The 7,470-nt window shown below is 44.4% G+C and overlaps 1 protein-coding gene across 6 annotated transcripts in view; it reads left to right on the top strand.

The window, feature by feature from the left end:
- Positions 1–3,625: 3,625 nt before the first annotated feature.
- The window catches only part of nfasca (neurofascin homolog (chicken) a), a 69,350-nt gene continuing 65,505 nt past the window's right edge, over positions 3,626–7,470 (top strand). For all 6 annotated transcript variants that reach the window (XR_006956470.1, XM_047025093.1, XM_047025094.1 and 3 more), the window contains exon 1: positions 3,626–4,374. The gene's annotated coding sequence lies outside the window, so the exon portion shown is untranslated. The remainder of the gene's footprint in view (positions 4,375–7,470) is intronic.

Genomic DNA, 7,470 nt, shown 5'->3' with positions numbered 1-7,470 from the left:
TGTGTATCTGCATGTCAGTGCATTATGCATAATACAGTATGCACCAATACAATGTGTGTGATCGTGTGTTTGTGTTTTTGTAGTGTGTGTGATCTTTGGTGTGTTTGTTAAAGTGTGTGCAATTTTGTGTTTCAGTAGTGGGTGTGATTTGTGTGTTTGAGTACTGTGTGTCTGTGATTGTGTGTGTTTCAGTACAGTGTGCGTGTGTTTGTGAGATTGTGTGTATGTGTGTGTTCCAGTAGTGTGTGTTATTGTGTGTGTGTTTCAGTAGTATATGTGATCATGTATGTGTGTTTCAGTAGTGTGTGTGGTTACATCAGTGCTGAGTGCAATACTGTACTCCAGTCCTGGACAATGGCAGAGTGGTCAGTGGAAAACAACCACACTTCTGTTTTAGCATGGGACACACACACACACACACACACACACACAGGAGCCCATTCTACAGACTTCAGAAGTGGAAGAAACAGTATTTTCTGCTATCTAGGAAAGCCCAGTGCCCACAGCACAGCAGTGAGGTCAGTACCTCCAGATAAACAACCTCTGTTCAAACCCTAACCCTGACCCTTACCCTGACCCTATAATAACAACCTCTGTAATTATCCTGAAACCTTATATTTACATGTATTCATTCAGCAGACGCTTTTATCCAAAGCGACTTCCAAGACAGAGCTTTACAAAAAGTGCATAGGTCAATGATCATTAACGAGTTAGCCACAAAAACATTGCAGGAAGCCAAAACATGAGCATACACTGTGATAAGCAACCAACTGCCAATGGGAAGAAACATAAGAGCAGGTAATAAACAACATGAACATCAAAAGTGCAAGAGTATACCTGTAAGAAAGCAAGCAACAATAATATAATCTACAGCGAGTAGTTAACTCAGTTACAACTAACCAACAAGTTACAACTAACCAACAAGTGCAACAAGTCCCTCAGTAAGTGTCATTGAGTTCCTGGAGGATATAAACTATTATCGTATCCAACAAATCTTTCTCACTAACATCCAGGAAACTAACATCCATTCCTAAGTACCGTTGCACTCCTGGAACAAGTGCGTCTTTAGCCTTTTCTTAAAGGTGGGGAGACAGTCAGTATCTCAGATGGAGGTGGGGAGATGATTCCACCTTTGGGGGGCCAGACAGGAGAAGAGCTTGGGTTGGGAGTGGGCAGTCTTGAGAGGTGGGACCAGCAGACGGTTGTCAGACGAAGACCGTAGGTGGCGGGAGGCGGTGTAAGGCTAGAGGAGAGACTGGATTTAGGCAGGTGCAGTCCCGTTCACCGTTCGGAAGGGCAGTACCAGGGTCTTCAATCTGATACGGGCTGTGATGGGTAGCCAGTGAAGGGAAATGAGGAGCGGGGTGACATGGGAGCGTCTGGGTAGGTTGAAAACCAGGTGGACTGCTGCGTTCTGAATCCTCTGGGGAGGGCGGGTTGCGCATGCAGGGAGACCAGCAAGAAGCGAGTTGCTGTAGTCCAACTTGGAGTACAACCTTGTTCTGCTCTGGTCATCTACAGTGCAGTGCTTCTCTTCTGCTCTTCATACTATTTATCTCTGGACTTGATTTATGCTTTTGTAAATGAGTGTAGTAATGAGTCACCTTTGTCCTGCAGTGTTTTAAACTCTTTGTGTGTGATTCTGTGTGTTTCTCCGTTTCTGTGTGTGTTTCTCTGCATGCGGGTCTGTGTGTGTGTGTGTGTGTGTCAGAGAGTGACTTGTCATCTCTATGATTAATGGCAGTTGTCTGTAATAGGAGGGATATGGCCCCACACAGTTCAATAACCGGAAGATGTGACATGGTTTATGGGATGGGGGAATGGGCCGTGTGTGTGTGAGTGAGGGTCATTGCCACAGTTAATTAACATTTGGCCCCTGGCATATAGTTATCCCTGTTGTGCTCTTTCTCTGCTCTCATCTACAGTCTATTTCCTTTATCTCTCTCTCCTCTCTCTCTCTCTCTCTCTCTCTCTCTCTCTCTCTCTCTCTCTCTCTCTTTCTCTCTCTCTCTCTCTCTCTCTCTCTCTCTCTTTCTCTCTCTCTCTCTCTCTCTCTCTCTCTCTCTCTCTCTCTGCCCCCTCTGTCTCTATCTCCCTCCTCTGTCTATCTTTATCTCTCTCCCCATCTATCTATCTATCTCTGTCTCTCTCTCTGTTACTCCTTCTCTCTCCCAACCCCTTAATCTCTCTCCCCTCTCTTTTCCCCTTCCTCCTCCTCACCACCCTTCCTCCACCTCTTCCTCTCAGCACATGTTCTTGTGATTTGGAGAGAAGCCAGAATTGGTGCTGGACTGACTCTGTGTTTAGACACTAGAGTCACTCTGTTAGACACCTTTTGGATTGGATCTTGTGTTAGACACAACCTGTATGAAAGCATTCATTGAGATGTGTGTGTGTGGTAGCAGGGATGCGTATGGTCTAATGTGTGTGTGTAAGTGGGTTTCCAGGCCTCAGAGGACAAGCTCTGTTTAATCAGAGTGACTCCATCTGGTCCTGGGCCAGTGAGAAGCTGTCTGCTCTCTCCATATCTGTGTCAAGATGCTGGGATGCTGCCGTATCTATCTTATGAAATGAGGGGAGAAAGTGTGTGTGTGGGGGTTGGATGGGTAAGTGTGTGCGAGGGAGTGGGGGTGCTGTCGGAGGGGACCGTGTCTGTTTAGGGTCAGTGTATGATTTAATCATACGTGCAGGGGTCATTTGCATATTATCCTTCCTTGTGGCATGGTTATTGATTGGAGGGGGAGGGGGGCTCAGGATAGGATGCAGTGGGGGGGAAAGGAAAAGGGAGGGGGAATGGATGTAGGGAAATAGGAGGAAGGAGGAGCAGGGAAGGAGGAGGGGAGGGGTGAAGGCAGACGGAGGTGAGATGCTGGCCGAGGTGAAGAGGTCAGACCAAGACGCCACAGTTGGGATTTGCGTACACACCCACCCACACACACACATACATACACACACACACACACACACACACACACATGCACGTATGTACATACATACACAGATACATAGACACACACAAGACATACATGCATATACACACACACATGCATGCATGCATACACACACACACACACACACATACACACGCACACACATACACATTTACACGCATAAGCACACGCAAGTGAGTGGGCCAGTTATCTAGCAAGCTATCTATTAATTTGGGCTAAAAGTTGGCTAGGACAGTTGACAGCATGAAACAACTCTACCAACATTTCTTGTCTTGATACAAAATGCTAACGCCAGAAAATGTCTTTAATTTTGATTAATTTATTTGAGGGTTATTTTACCCCCCGCCACACACACACTCTATCACTTGTTTATATGTTAACTCACTCTCCCATGCCTTTAGCCTACTGTCTGCCACCCACACTTATGACATCTTATAGACATGATACACCCATGCCAGGGGTCCCCTCTGTCTCTCTCTTTCTCCCTCTCTCCCTCGACCCCTTTCTCTCTCTCTCTCTCTCTCTCTCTCTCTCTCTCTCTCTCTCTCTCTCTCTCTCTCTCTCTCTCTCTCTCTCTCTATCTCTCTCTCTCTCTTTCCCTCTCTCCCTTGACCCCCCTCTCTCTCTAACCCCCCCTCACAACCAGTCATGAGAAAGATGCAATCCTCCCCAGCTGAGAGCTAGGCCTTAGCCCCACATGCATGGACAGACATGTGTGTATGTGTGTGTGTTTTTGTGTATGTGTGTGTATATTTGTGTGTATGTGTGAGAAATAGTGTGCTCAGGGTAGTAGTACATGCATGATGTCTGCATGTCAAATATGTGTGCTCAGCGTGTGTGAGTGTGTTCACGCATGAACGACGTGTGTGTTTGAACGTTTGTCCCCTGCATGGATGCATGTGTGTGCATGAGGGCACAGGCGTGTATCTTTTCCAACTGAGCAGCGTTACCTTGTGTGTCGCTGTTTGTGTGTTTCTGTGTGTGTATCTGTGTGGCTGTGTGTCTCTGTATGTGTGGCTGTGTGTGTTTGTATTTGTGTGTGTGAGTGACAGTTGTGCACAGTCTGTAGGAGAGCTTGTGTGAGCAGAAAGGGGGAGGGTGTTTGCCCTGAGGGTCATTAATAATTCATGAGGTGGGCTGGGTGAAGGCTGAGGGGGCAGCGGCAGATGGAGGATCTGTGACAGAGCAGAACAGGGAGGACAGGGAAAGAGAGAGGAGAGACAGGAAAGAGAGAGAGGAGAGATCATCATCAATTTTCTAGATTTAGAATTAAGCTTCACTGTTTAGTTTTTGCCTTGTCATTGGATTCAAAGGACAGTTGGTCCATTTGGTCCTGGCTATTAAGACAGACAGAGGCAAGCAGAGAGAAGCCCTGACATGGGGATGCACTGTTTGCCGAGGGAGACACGTTTTCACCAGAGAGGTAAGCTCTCTTTTCCACTGCTCTGTGTGTGTATGTGTGAGATAGAGATTGAGTGAGAGAGAGAGAGAGAGAGAGAGAGAGAGAGAGAGAGAGAGAGAGAGAGAGAGAGAGAGAGAGAGAGAGAGAGACGATGAATGTGTTTGAGTTTCATGTCTCTGCTCGGCAGAAAGGGGCTTTGTTTGGAAGCACTTGCGTTGTCAGATGCTCAGATGGACATGGGGTTAGAAAGTGTGTGTTTGTTAGAGAGACTGTGTTTTTGAGAGAGTATGTTTGTGTAAGAGACAGAACATGTGTTTTATAATTTTTATACAGTTTAATGACATTCATCAAAAGCTTGTCAATCGTGTTTTATGTAAACATACATTTTTTACTGAGGGGCTGTGTAGGCCATAATTCACACATACCTATCATACACACCATTGAATAACTTTTGCCTCTCACAAACTGAAATACACTCACTCTCACATTCACTACTGAAGACCTCTCACATATATACAGCTGAAAATGTAACCTCTCACTCACACCTGAAAATGAAACCTGAGGGTGCAACCTCTTGGATACAAAAATAAACATGCTTACTGCTTTCCTTTTATTCATATTACGAAAGTTAGTGTCACTACATTATTTGGATCACTGAATATGCATGTTTCCGCAATGTAGGCTTGTTAAGGCATGTTTGGTTGAATATTTTTATGAATTACATAGAATCAATATATTTTGTCTGTCCTCAATTACAACTGTGTTACATTTATATTTTATTTAAAACGTAATACACATTTTAGCTTAATATATTAGGCTTTTCCACATTTTATGACGCTTATTTTAGCGATGGAATTTATTTTAATGTACATTAAGCAATACTAACTTGTCAGCCCGGTAAGTTTGTTTCTGAGGGTTGGCAATAAAAATGACAGAAAAGGAAGAAAATGACAGGTAGTATAGTGAGAGATGGGTAGGGGTGGAGTTAACCAGCTTTTGTTCCCACCCATTACCACACAAAAGACATTCAAGGGGATTTTCTATACTTATTGATGTAAACTGTACTAAGCTTTACTATTTCAATGTGTGACAAATTGTTTGAAAGTTCGCTATCTGCACTTTCAGAATCTGTAAACAACAACAACTTTACCTTGACCTATTTGAGGACCAAAATACCAGCACCTGTCACATATTGTTTTATACCTTCTTTAAGTGTGAAAAAATACTATACTTATTTATTTTTCAGTTGTATGTGTGAGAAGTTACATTTTCAGTTGTATGTGTCAGAGGTTTTCACTGTGGTATAAGAGAGGTTCTCAGTCATGATTATGAGAGGTTTTCAGTTGTTATGGTGTGAGGTTGCGTTTTCACAAGTATACGTGAGTACTTCAGTAGTGAATGTGAGTGTATTTCAGTAGTATTTGTGAGGCAAAAGGTCTTTAATGGTGTGCATGAGAGGTGAGTTTTAATTATGGCCTACACAGCCCCTCTTTGTCGAGCCCCCTTTGACAGTACCCAACATATACACTCATGTACACACACAAACAGTCTCTGATTAGTCTGTCTGATAGAGTTGATTGGAACCATCGATCACTGGATATGTCTGACTAAATGCTGGGTCATTGGCCACCATTAGTCCTGATATGTCTAACTCTGTAAGTCTGTCTGTCTGTCTGTCTGTCTGTCTGCTTGTCTGTCTGCCTGTCTGTCTGCCAGCCTGCCCAACATGTCTGTCCGCCTGTATGTCTGTCTGTGTCTGTCAGGTATTTATCTAGTGAGTGTGCGTGTGTGTGTGCGTGAGTGAGTGTGTTAGTGGTGTGTGTGTGGTGTGCATGTGTGTTAGTGGAGTGTATGTTGGGAAGTGGGGATGTGAGTGTGTATCAGTGTGCAGCACTGTTGAACTGGTGTTGGACAGAGAGACTGCAGTTCGACCCTAGCTGACTACATTGCTGTCTGTCATGCTACAGTACCATGTACACACACGCACACACGCATGCACACATACTCACACAAACACACACTTGAACACACTCACATGCACACAAAGTTACATGCTCATTCACACACACACACACACCGCACCACACATAAGCAATGTACGTTTAGTAGCTCTATACTAGATCTTGTGGGAAACCAGCTTTTCATCCAGTCCTGCAGAATCCCTGGGTTCAGTATGTTATAGTATAGTAATGTACGAACACACACACATTAATTATTCACATATTAATGCTGACATAGTGACATACACACACACACACACACATCATTAATTACATTCATGAATATGTGATATATATATTCATGCATCGCAGGCATTTATAAATATATATTAATGCCTGCATACCATCACCAACGTCGTTATTCTAAGGGGGAGAATAGAACTACAGCATGACGCTTTAAATGCTCTCACAGTCACAGGGAACACTACTGACATGAACACACTTCCTAGATTGCTTTCAAGACAGAAAACAGAATGCACACACACACACACACACTCATATGCACACCCACAGACACCCTTGTACACACACACACAGACACACACTTATACGCACACACAAGTAGCCATCAGACGCAGAGCTGTTTCTTGTAATCTTGGCAATGGCACCAGGAGGTTGTGTAACACACACATACACACACACCGAGAACACCAAGTGTAGGAGGGTGCACAAGGACAGGCCTGTCTGTGTGTGTGTTGTAGGAGGAGAAGGGAGCAATAATGACAGAGGGGTTCTTAGAAAATAATGTGTGTATGTACATGTGTATGTGTGTGTATGCATGTGTGTGACATGCTCATCTGTGTGGGGGAAGTGAGGAGGAGTTTTTTTTGCGTAGATGGTATAGTGATAAGGGTCAATGCACTGTACACAGATAGAGAGAAATGGAAAGATATATAGAGAGAGAGCGCTCTCTGACCATCCTTTGTTCCTGAGCAGTAGGAGGAAGAGGTTAATGCACCCAGAAAAGAGAGGAGGGAGGGATGATAGGGTGAGGAAAAAGAGAGGCGGACTCTAATGGACACCGACGGCCTTTCACAGCAAATATTTAGATGGAAGCCTTCAAATCAACCTCCCCCATCCCCAGTGTTTCCCCTAGGATTTTTTTTGCAGTGGGGGC

The sequence above is a fragment of the Hypomesus transpacificus genome, chromosome 9, assembly GCF_021917145.1.
Source record: "Hypomesus transpacificus isolate Combined female chromosome 9, fHypTra1, whole genome shotgun sequence".
Taxonomy (NCBI): Eukaryota; Metazoa; Chordata; class Actinopteri; order Osmeriformes; family Osmeridae; genus Hypomesus; species Hypomesus transpacificus.
The sequence above is the reverse complement of the archived record's forward strand: the minus strand, read 5'-3'. Positions and strand labels throughout refer to the sequence as shown.